Source organism: Octopus sinensis, linkage group LG8 (genome assembly GCF_006345805.1).
Source record: "Octopus sinensis linkage group LG8, ASM634580v1, whole genome shotgun sequence".
In the NCBI taxonomy this organism is placed as follows: domain Eukaryota; kingdom Metazoa; phylum Mollusca; class Cephalopoda; order Octopoda; family Octopodidae; genus Octopus; species Octopus sinensis.
In genome coordinates, this window is record NC_043004.1 from 35,901,701 (window position 1) to 35,914,343 (window position 12,643).

Below are 12,643 nucleotides of genomic sequence, written 5' to 3' on the forward strand. Positions count from 1 at the left end.
TGTGGTACCAGTGCCGGTGGCACACACTTTGTGGTACCAGTGCCGGTGGCACACATGAGAACCATCCGAACGTGGCCGTAGCCAGTTCCGCATCGACCGGCCTCCGTGCTGTGGGCACGTAACAAACACCATCCGATCATGGCCGTTCGCCAGCCTCATCTGGCACCTGTGTCGGTGGCACATAAAAACACCTTCCGAAGACCCGGCAAGACTAGTCAGTCCACCTGTGCATACCTTCCTTCCTTCTTGTGACACTTGTGAAGACCGGTTGAGGCAAGTGAAAATCAAATCAAATCAAATCAAAATAGACAAAATAGATGAACATCAATGGAATTTGTATCTTGTGGTACCAGTGCCTGTGGCACACAAGAAGTCCATCAGTGCCATAGTCAGTGCGGTGGGCACATGACAAACACCATCCGATCGTGGCCGTTCGCCAGCCTCATCTAGCACCTGTGTCGGTGGCACATAAAACACCATCCGAAGACCCGGCAAGACTAGTCAGGCCATAACCCATGGCCCCTACCTGGGACGTAGTCAGTCCACCTGTGCATACCTTCCTTCTTGTGACACTTGTGAAGACCTGTTGAGGCAAGTGAAAATCAAATCAAAATCAAATCAAATCAAATCAAAACAAATCAAATAGATGAACATCAATGGAATTTGTATCTTTGTGGTACCAGTGCCGGTGGCACGTGGCACATAAGAAAACCATCCGAACGTGGCCGTAGCCAGTACCGCATCGACTGGCCTCCGTGCTGTGGGCATGTAACAAGCACCATCCGATCGTGGCCGTTTGCCAGCCTCATCTGGCACCTGTGTCGGTGGCACATAAAAACACCATCCGAGCGTGGCCGTCTGCCAGCCTCGTCTGGCACCTGTGTCGGTGGCACATAAAAACACCATCCGAGCGTGGCCGTCTGCCAGCCTCGTCTGGCACCTGTGTCGGTGGCACATAAAAACACCATCCGAGCGTGGCCGTCTGCCAGCCTCGTCTGGCACCTGTGTCGGTGGCACATAAAAACACCATCCGAGCGTGGCCGTTTCTCAGCCTCGTCTGGCACCTGTGTCGGTGGCACATAAAATCACCCACTACACTCTCGGAGTGGTTGGCGTTAGGAAGGGCATCCAGCTGTAGAAACACTGCCAGATCTGACTGGACTGGTGCAGCTTTCGGGCTCCCCAGACCCCAGTTGAACCGTCCAACCCATGCTAGCATGGAAAGCGGACGTTAAATGATGATGATGATGATGATGATGATATATATATATATAATATATATATATATTTATATATATAAGACAATAGAGTAGAATTTCAAAGGGATTTGAATGCTATTTCTCACAAGTCAAACAATAGCAGAGAGAGATAATTAATGATTAATAATGATGATGAGTAATGATGATTATTAATGGTGAATAAGGAGAGCAATTTTACCTGTTGTTCCCCATTCTCTTGATTTTCTTTACCTGCAGCTGTTGACTTACAACTATTTAAAGGTTCCTTAAAATTCCATAGGTTTTAGAGAGTCTGTAAAGAGACAGAATTCTTCTTTACAAATAAAGTAAAAGTAATGAAGAGTCAAAGAAGGGCATGAATGGAAATGATTATCAGGCAATTGTCAAAGAGGAAGATTAAATATAAATTAGAAGAACGAAGAATCATAAAAGAGAAGAAGTGAAAGATGAGAAACCAACAGAAGGTGAGAATTTCAATGAAATGAGGACTACCATTTTGGTAAATAGCATCAAATGGATTTTGGGGTCTTGTCTTCTGAAAATCTGGATTACAGTCTAGCGTATTCATTGATTTAGAGGTGGTTGGGGTAAAGTTGTATAACAAACATTTTATAATACAAAGAGAAAACAATATAAGGAAAATGAGCAAGAAGTTTCTCCTCTTTCAACTTCAGGTTGAAATTGCACTAAAAGAATGTTTTAAATGTTATTGGTCAGAACCCATTCACAATGGCACCTGATATTACCAACTATTTAATGAAAGGAACAGCAACAAAAAGAAATTTGGAAAAGTGCTTACATGTGCCACATAGAGAGGCATCGAAATAACACAGATAGATACAAAAGTTGCAGAACAAAACATTCAGGTTCAAATAAATAATAATACACAAAGTAACTATATTGTAGAAGAGCCATTCTAAGAGTCCTAGGTTCAATTCCTAGACTGGAAGGTGCATCGTGTCCTTGTGTAAGACACTTTATTTCATGTTGCCACAGTCAACTCAGCTGAAAGCGGGCACCATCACTCTCTCTCACTCTCTCCTTTGAGCTGCTGGTGGAAGGACAGGGCAGTCGAGCAGGTATCTATGTCCACTTGTGACTACACAGGAAACTAAACCAATTAGCAAAACCATAATACCAAGCCATACTCATAAAGCTCTTCACTTTCAATTCAAATTCATTTTATGATTTATCAATATGTTCATATGTAAATTGCAGTTGTGCAATAAATTTAGACACCTCATCACCATCATCATCATCATTTAACATCTGTTTTCTACAATGGCATGGGCTGGACGGTTTTATAGTAGGTGCCCAACCAAACAGTTGCATCAGGCCCCGATTGACATGGTTTCTCCCTAGTGCCAACCACTTTACAGAGTGTACTGGGTGCTTTTTATATGGCAGAAGCACTGGTGCTTCTTACATGGCACTGGAACAGGTGGCTTTCACATGGCACCAGAACAGGGGCTCTTTATGCGACAGCAAATCAGGTGCTTTTTATGTGACACCAACGGCCTTGAGTTTGAAAGACAAAGACCTTTCAGCTGAGAGAGGGAGTTGGGAGCATGGTCATGATTTTGCTTAGCTTGATATGTCTCTCCATGAGGCCCAACGTCTGAAGACCCCTTTCTCACCACTTCATTCCTTCACAATTAGAGATAGGCACTTCCTTATGCAGCCATCTTCATCCATAAACATCACACCTCATGAAATAAGTCTTAATTTAAAGGTTAAATTGGCTTACAGTGTAGATCTCAAAGTTAAAGTAGAATTCCTGAGAATATTCACTCAAAAAAAAAAAACAAATAGAAAAAGAACCAAATGTATGATTTAGACAAAATCCCTCAGAATTAAACATTAGCCTAAACTTCAAAGAAGCAAGGAATGTATGATTGGTAAATGTAACAAGAACAATTGCTGCATAAATTATGATAAAGCAGAATACAAACAATAATGTCTAAAAACAAAAAATACAACATGGAAACTCACAAGATTGATAAGGTGTGGAAATAGAGAGGAAAGAAGTAGAAAATTAATTAAGATGTACAGAATAAGAAATCAAGATAGTATTTATTTGGATCTCATGGCGAAGACAAGTTTCAGAATTACTTAACTGCAAGGCATCTGGAACCAAATGGACTGTAAGGACTCTGGCTAAAGAATATTAAAAGACCCACACACAGAGTTATCAAACCTCTTCAGAGAGGAAGTATCCAAAATTATATTACTAAAGGCAAGATAACATTTAATCATCATCACCATTTAACATCCGCTTTCCCTGCTGGCATAGGTTGAATGGTTTGACTGAGGGCTGGCAAGCCAGAAGGCTGTACCAGGCTCCAATCTGAACTGGCAAGGTTTCTATAGCTGGATGCCCTTACTAATGCCAACCACTCCAAGCATGTAGTGGGTGCTTTTTACATCCCACTGGCATGAGGGCCAGTCAGGTAGTTCTAGCATCGACCATGCTTCAATAATGCTTTTTACATGCCACCAGCATGAGAGCCAGTCAGGCGGCATTGGCAACAACCGCGCTTAAATGGTGCTTTTTACATGCTACTGGCATGGGAACCAGTCAGGTGGCACTGGCAATAACCATGGTCAAATAGTACTTTTTATATGCCACCAGCACAAGAGCCAATCAGGCGGTACCTGGCATCAGCCACAACAATGATTTCACTTGACTCAACTGGTTTTCTCAAGCACAATTTATTGCGCAATGATTGAAGGGTACTCTTAAATGGGCTGGTTATGCAACACTGGCATAGGCCACCCTCATGAGACCCAACGTTTGAAGGTGCTGCTTCACCACCTCGTTCCAGATCTTCCTAGGCCTATCTCTTCCACAGGTTCCCTCTACTGCTAGGGTGTGACACTTTTTCACACAGCTACCCTCATCCAGAATTCAACATATGACCATACCAGTGCAGTCATCTCTCTTGCACACCACATCTGATGCTTCTTATGTCCAATTTTTCTCTCAGGGTGCTTAAACTTTTTCATGTATGCACACTGTTATTGCATATCCAGCAAAGCATACTTGCAAGCTTACACATGTCCTCAGCAATCACAGCCCATGTTTCACTGCCATGTAGTATGCTTGTTCGCACACATGCATCATACAATCTACCTTTCACTCTGAGCAAGAGACCCCTTGTTACCAACAGAGGTAGGAGTTCTCTGAACTTTGCCCAAACTGTTCTTATTGTAGTAGCCCTACTCTTAAAACATCAACCCCCACTACTGACTTGGTCACTTAGGTAGCGGAAGCCATCAACTACTTCTAGTTTTTCCCTCTGGCAAGTGACAGAAGCTGTTTTCTGTACATTTTCAGGGTTTATTGCCCCTGAGTATTTGTGACACACAAAAACTATCTTCCCATTTAGCCTTACTTTGATATTGCTGCTCTTCTTATGTGTCCATAGCTTACACTGTGTACATCTTGTGGAGTTTCTACCCATGCCTTTTCTACAGATCGAGCAGGGCCATCTACCCGAAGGGATTTGTCTGCCTTCGTACTTAATAGGACTTTGTTTTTTGCTAGATTGACTCTAAGGCCCTTTGATTCAACACCTTGCTTCCCTTCCACACATAAAACTTCTCTAGTTCTGGTAGTGACTCAGAAATTAGAACAAGATCATCAACATAGAGAAGCTCTCAGGGCATCATGTCTTGAATCCCTCTGTTATTGCCTGGAGGGGGATGATGAATAAGAGGGGGATGAGGACTGATCTTTGGTGAACCCCAACCTCTACCCAGAATTCTTCACTATATTCGTTGCCAACCCTCACCAAAAGTCTCACACTAAAGATCAATAACTTGTTTATTATTACAATGGAAATTGTAAACGAGTTTGCTTGTGGATAAGATGTATGCACACAAGAAAGAACAGATCTTATTTCCTAATGAATAGAAATGGTGTTAGAGAAATTCAGGACGGATGAAAAGCCAGCTGTTAACACAGTTATGATAAGAAATTATTAAAAATGACAAACTAATTGGACAATAAGATAGATCTATTGCTAGAGAGCAAATGATATGGTCCCTTACTGTTTGGTTTTGGAGACTCTCAATGAAGATAATTGATAGGAACGGGAAGTTATGAAATACAACCTACTACAAGAGGAGATAGACTTGGATAGGTTAAAATAGATCAGAGCATTTTCCAACATGATTGCCTATCACCGTTATTCTTTGTCATTGCTCTTCTACATCTTCTACAGGCGCAGGAGTGGCTGTGTGGTAAGTAGCTTGTTTACCAACCACATGGTTCCGGGTTCATTCCCACTGCGTGGCACCTTGGGCAAGTGTCTTCTACTATAGCCTCGGGCCGACTAAAGCCTTGTGAGTGGATTTGGTAGACGGAAACTGAAAGAAGCCCGTCGTATATATGTATATATATGTATGTGCGTGTATGTTTGTGTGTCTGTGTTTGTCCCCCTAGCATTGCTTGACAACCGATGCTGGTGTGTTTATGTCCCCGTTACTTAGCGGTTCGGCAAAAGAGACCGATAGAATAAGTACTGGGCTTACAAAAGAATAAGTCCCGGTGTCGAGTTGCTCGATTAAAGGTGGTGCTCCAGCATGGCCGCAGTCAAATGACTGAAACAAGTAAAAGAGTAAAAGAGTAAAGAGTATCTCTGTCTTTAGAGTTTAAGAAGAAACTAGGAAATAGTTAACCACTGCTTATTCATAGATGACCTAAACTTGTATTGAGAGAGAATTGGATGCTTTTGTCAGTTTAGTAAGAGTGTTTAGGAATGACATGACAATGGGATCAGGGATTTCTGAGCATGGGGTCTTTTGATAAAAAAAAGTACTTGGTAGAGTAAAAGTGATTGAATAAATCTACAAAATGAAGAAAAGATAAAAGGAATTGACAGAGATGTGGATATAAATATCTAGAAGATTTAAAGGCCGATGGTATAACGGATGGAATGATGAGAGGCAGAAATCAAGAGAGAATGTTTCCAGTGAGTAAAGAGGATATTAAAATCCAAACGCAATGGCATAAATATTGTTATTGCCATAAACTCAAAAGCAGTATCAACCATCAAATTTTGTAAGAGAAGAATCAAATGAATAAAGGAAGTTCTTGAGGAAGTAAAGAGAGGAATTGATGAGAGTCTTTTGATACATCTATTGTCAGATGTTGACTGAAAATACCAGACGAGAAGCTAAGTATGGATGGCTAAGTTCAGGAGTAAAGCCAGAGTTTGAGAAAGTATGCCCTTGACTGGTGATTATTGACGTCTGGAAGAATGGAATGGTAAGTGAAATTTGTAGGATTTGAACTTAAAATATAATGCAATTCAACAAAAGAGAGAAAAATGTTATTGTGGGCAGCACTTTTATTAATTGCACATTCTACCACACTTGCAAAAGTAATAATAATAGCAATTTTTTTTTCTTTGGTATAATCTTTAAACTTTTAGGCATGTGTCAATTTGAATCAGACATGCCTTTCTCAAAGGAACTATTGATGTTAATAGAAAGGAAGCCAAAAAAAATTAAAAAAAAGGAAAAGAATGAGAAAAAAACAGAAAAGAAAGAAGAAAGTATGAAAGCACACTTATAAGATCAGTTAGTCTAGAAGTTGCTACCACAAACAACATATTCTGCAATTCAAAAAGAAATTTCATAAGTATATAGAAAACACAAACTAAAAACCCCTTTGTTGTAAACAGTGATAAGAATTCTCTGAACTTACTACACCCTAACCATTATGCTCTGATTATCTCTCACTTCAGCTCTCATACACACACACACACACACACTATTTCTATCATGATGTACTAGTCTAAAGATTATAGCTGCTGATTCTCTTATCTATTCAAGAATTTCTAATGTAACTTGACTTTGTGATGCAGTCAAAGTGTTAGAGAGATCCCATAGCATCTTTTGTCAGCCTATTGTCTACTTTCAGCTTCACAGGATACAATCCCTGCATACTACTTTCTTCCATACAATACAAGTTCAGTTCCTTCAAGTTATTGGGCTTTTCTGGCTCCTCAAGCAGACACTAGACACAAGATCAAAAGGCTGGTGTCTCTAAATTATAAAGAGCCATCCTCAAGCTATAAACATTATTACGCTTCCTCTGTCAGACTGGGTATCTTTCACTATGTACATATTATGAATAATAACAAAAATATTCCTCTTACGCTGCAACTGTAGGCACATAGGTATGTATGTACGGTATAGGGATGCTTCTACTGGTGTATGTGGATGTGTGCATGAATGAATATATGCATGAAATATGTTTTTACGTGTGTATGCAAAAGTGTATGAATGTAGGCATGCGTATATATGTATGTGCATGTGTAAGAGAATATACATGTGTGTTGTATTCATATGTGCATATAATTCTAAAACATAAAGGTTTATGTGTGTTTGCAAGAGTGCATTAATAAATAGAAATATTTTTGTTCTTATATGCAAATGTATGTAAGGAAAAATATCTTTGAGTATGTGAGTAGTTTGCTATAGTTACACACACACACACACATATATATACATACATATATACAGAGAGAGAGAGAGAGAGAGAGATGTGCATATGCATGCATACACATATTAGTCAATGAAAGTTGATGTGCCTATCTGCGTGCATTGTAAGTGAATAAAAACAATGAATTAGAAAGAAATAATCATTTTGATACAAAGTTGATTTGCTGTATTTTTTACTTTATTAAAAACAGGTTCAGAAGAATCCGCCATCCCAATAAAATAGAATAAATTGAAGTAAAAACACAATGAAATCTAAACTATAATCATAGAAAATGAAACGGTTTTTAAGTTATGAGAAGATTAAGCTCAAAGACTAAATTCTGGACGGATTTGACTTTTTTGTTGGATTTTTCTTTTTTCCATTAAAGGAGGACAACACTATTAAAAGATGTTAAAGCAGAAAAATATTACATCACTTTTGTTGAAGAATTCTAAGTCACATCAACTAAGATTAGAAGTAAGAGCAGCAGGGAGGAGAGGGGGAAGGATTTAGCAAATGTTAAAATGGTACATTTTGGGGTGGCGTTATTTTTTAATGTATCTAGAGTTTTTGGAGAGAAGATATAAATTTGGGAATAAGAAATAAAAATGATTAAGAAAAATGAAGTTAGCTGCAAGTCAGATAATATTTTTTTTTTTCTCTTTTATTTGTTGGAGAAACATGCAAGAGTTAAGTATTTGTACTTTTAACTTGAAACATGTGCACATGCATGTGTGTGTGTGAATGTGTGTATATATACTTACATACATGCATACATACACTCACGCACTCACACACACACACATATACAAATGTATGTGTGCACATGTCTGTATTTATTATATATATATATATGTATATACATACATACACATATATAACTTTGTGGGTGTTTGTGCATGTGTGTGTAAGCGTATATATTTATATGAGTGTATTAGTAAGGTTGTCACAATCTCGTGCCTAAGTCTTGCATATGCAGAATGTGTTCCTGTAATCTAGCACACTTACATAAATAGTTACACACTTACATTCACATACATGAATAGTTATACATCTCTTCACTCATGGAAACATTCACTCTCTTACACACACATTGACAGACTTATATACCTACAGTCGCACACATTAAATATTTATATACACACACACACACCAGTTTTTTTTATACATAATACAAATGCACTTTCCTCTTTTCCTTATTTCTGCATGCTTAGATAAAGTCAATCTTTTATTCAATTTTTTTTCAAATCTTCCATAAAATGCAAACGTTTTTGTTTTTTATTCAAATAGAATGTTTTTTTGTTCAAGGACAGAAAATATTACGGCACGAAACACAGGCAGACATCTTCATTCTTATTTTCAGCACTTCACTTGCTTGTTTAACGATCATATATTACATAAGATGAAGAAATTGGTTTTTACACAGTAAATTTTGTGTTAATTCTACCAATGTTTTATTCTGAGTATTATCAGTGAACTTTCCAGTTGCTCTTTCTCCTATTTTATAATTTATTTCATCTGCTTTCATCATCAAACTTTATGACTTTTGGTCAGGAAAAAGCCATTTCCACTTTCAAATTTCTGCAATCACTGAGAAGTTTTTTTTATAAAGAAGGGGAAATAACTATGTTGATGTACTTAGTACAGAGAGATGAGCAATTAAAATATGTAAAATTGATCTTATTGTGCCCTAAATATGATGCATTCTTTAATGGGTAAAAATGGTAAAGATCCCCTTTGGTCATGAATGACCATGGAATTGCACCTAGAAAGTTCCCTCCCAAGGCATAAGTCCAGGCAAGCTTGTTTATGGGAGACCAGCAGTTGCCATGCATACCAGCACACACACACCTCTGATGTTATCCAAGGGAAAGGCAAAGGCTGATACAGCTTGGCACCAGTGATGTTGCAACCTATTTCTATGGCTGAATGAATTGGAGCAACATGAAATAAAGTGTCTTGCTCAAGGTCACAACATACAGCCCAGTCTGGGAATCAAACTCATTACCTCATGATTGTGAGTCTGACACTCTAACCACTGAGCCATGGGAACTATTATGGGGGAAAAAATGTCTGTTGTTATTTTAAAAGATAAAGACAACAACATATTGTTTCTAACAGGCCCAAGGGGAGAAAGGACAGTAAATTTAGTTGCCCCCAGTACTTGATTGGTACTTTAATCATCCATGAAAGACTGGAAGGCAAAGTAGACTTTGGCTAGACTTCAATTCAGACCCTACAGAAACAGAAGAATAACTGCAAGGTACCTGGTTCAATGCAGTAACAATTTTATCAATCACCCCATCAGATGATTATAAACATTGGTTTCAAAATTTAGCACAAGGCCAGCAAGTTTGGGGGAGGGTGAAAGGCAATTACTTCAACCCCAGTATGTAACTGGTACTTTTTTTATTGATCTTGAAAGGATAAAAGGCAAAGTTAGCCTTAATGGAATTTGAACTCAGAACATAAAGATGCGGAGCCACTAAGTATTTTGCCCTGCATGCTAATAAGTCTGCCAGCTTGCAGCTGTAGACGATAGTGAAATATTAACATTGTACAGTCACGGTTCCATTTGCCAAATATGAGTGATTTTACAAGACTGCATGGCAATATGTAAAAGAAGTCATTAGGTCTCTATTATTTCAGAATCAATTAAAAAAGGGTTCTTAGTTTCTTTTTGACAGGCCAAGATTTTGTAAAGGTCATTCTCAATGAATTCCACAGTTTGGAACCATTAAGTTATATATATGCTTCCTCTGAAACAATTTTCATGATTCAGTTAGTTTAAATATTTGTTACTTTTTGATTTACGGACATGTACATGCATAGCAAGTGACCTGATCTGAGATCCTGTGCTGGAACGAAAACAATTGCAGCATGGAAGGTGTTTATAAGCCATTTAAGAAACACAAAAACTATTAGATTCACTTCAACATTTAAATTTAATTTGCCAAAATATTTTCGTTGTTTTGAGACCATGACCTGTTCCATGCTGCAGCATGGAATTTTGTCGGTGAACATTTAAATTTAAATGTTGAAGTGAATCTAATGGTTTTTGTGTGTTTCTTAAATGGCTTATAAACACCTTCCATTACCTTTTGATTGCTATGTGTCATTCATCATTTAATTTAACATCACTCCCAATCCCTTGGATACCTTCAGCAGAATCCACTGTTTTATCCCCCAGTTTATCACCTCCTCCAGTATCAGAACAGCATCCTTCAACTAATCATGGAGGACCTGAGAAAGGTTTTAATGGTGTCCTTCTTCTGGTGACTAAAGTCAAAACATTAAAATATCAAAATCAAATTCTGTAAGTTTGATATAAACTGACAGCAATCAAAAATGTATTTGGTGAAAAAGAAATTCTTAGTGATGGGAATAATTGTTCTGAAGATTTTTTTGTCATCAAGTGAAGCTTAGAGATTACACAGAAAAGGAATTATTAACTCATTTTTGGAAGCACAACTACGATTTAAAAATAATAATGATTAAGCTTTAAATGACTTCTGGTTTCTCTGTAAATGCATCAATATAGAAGCAAATTCTAATTTCAGCAGCCCCATAGGAGAAATTGTGTTACAAGGAAACAGATCACATGTTGCCCCATCTTAAACTATCAAGTAATAAACAACTGCATAGAGATGTCTAAGTGAGCTGGACCACTAAAAACCAAGTGTTTGGCCAAGGACATGGCAGCACAAAATTAGCAACACAAACATCTATTGTTGTGCTACAAATGAATTGCTGACAGATTACAACCCTCTGTATTTTGGCCAGAAATCTGACGCTATATCGACAAGGCCTTCAGAGTGTCTGAATATTGTATTTTATTTGATAAATTAATTGATGAAATATATATGCACCCCAATGGTTTATAACTCTATTCAGTTTGTTCTTATGGGAGAAAAGATGACAAATAGAAACAAGAAAGGAAATTGTAAAATTAATAAAAAGGTTTAAATATTCTTTAAAATGGCTTCAAATTTTGGCACAAGGCCAGCAATTTGGGGGGAGGGGACTAGTCTATTACATTGACCCCATTGCTCAATGAGTACTTTTTTATCAACCCTGAAAGGTAAAATCAACCTCAGCAGAATTTGAACTCAGAATATAAAGACAGACGAAATGCCGCAAAGCATTTTGTCTGATGTGCTAACGATTCTGCCAGATCACCACTTCACACTCTTAAAATCGTAATACAATACATATCCCCATGTGTGTGTGCATGCATGCCAGTGTGTGCATGAGTGTGTGTGTGTGTGCATGCATGCCAGTGTGCGTGTGCGTGTGTGTGTGTGTGTGTGTGTGTGCATGTGTGTGTATGTGTGTGAATAAATAGTTTACAATAAAATGACACATTAAGCTGGATCACAATTCTCGATCCTCCTCAAATTTGTATAATGTTGAATTACTAATGTGCCTAGTTTGTGCTAACTTATGAAAGCAGGCATAACAACATGATGATGGTGATGACGATGACTAATTAAAATTCTATATAATTAATTGGTATTTAATATGTATCTTATAGTTTCTTAGTAAATAGATGCTATGTGTGCTGCAATCATTTTGATCTCTTGTGAATTTATAATCTACAAATCATTTTATTATTAATTCCAGCAGTATTCTTTCAAATCAAGTTAATGGAAGCAATAATAGTTTCAGGAAAGTCTTTTGTTTTGAGACGATAAGAAGTAGATAAGAAAATGTTTATTAATATTTATAATCATTCAAAGGCGACAATCTGGCAGAATTGGTACCATACCGGACAAAATACCGAGCAGCATTTCTTCTAACTTTGCATTCTCAATTGAAATGCTGCTGAAGTTTACTTTCAGGGTCGATAAATAAAGTACCAGTTGAGCCCTGTGGTTGATCTAGTCAACCTTACTCCCCTACCACAAAATTG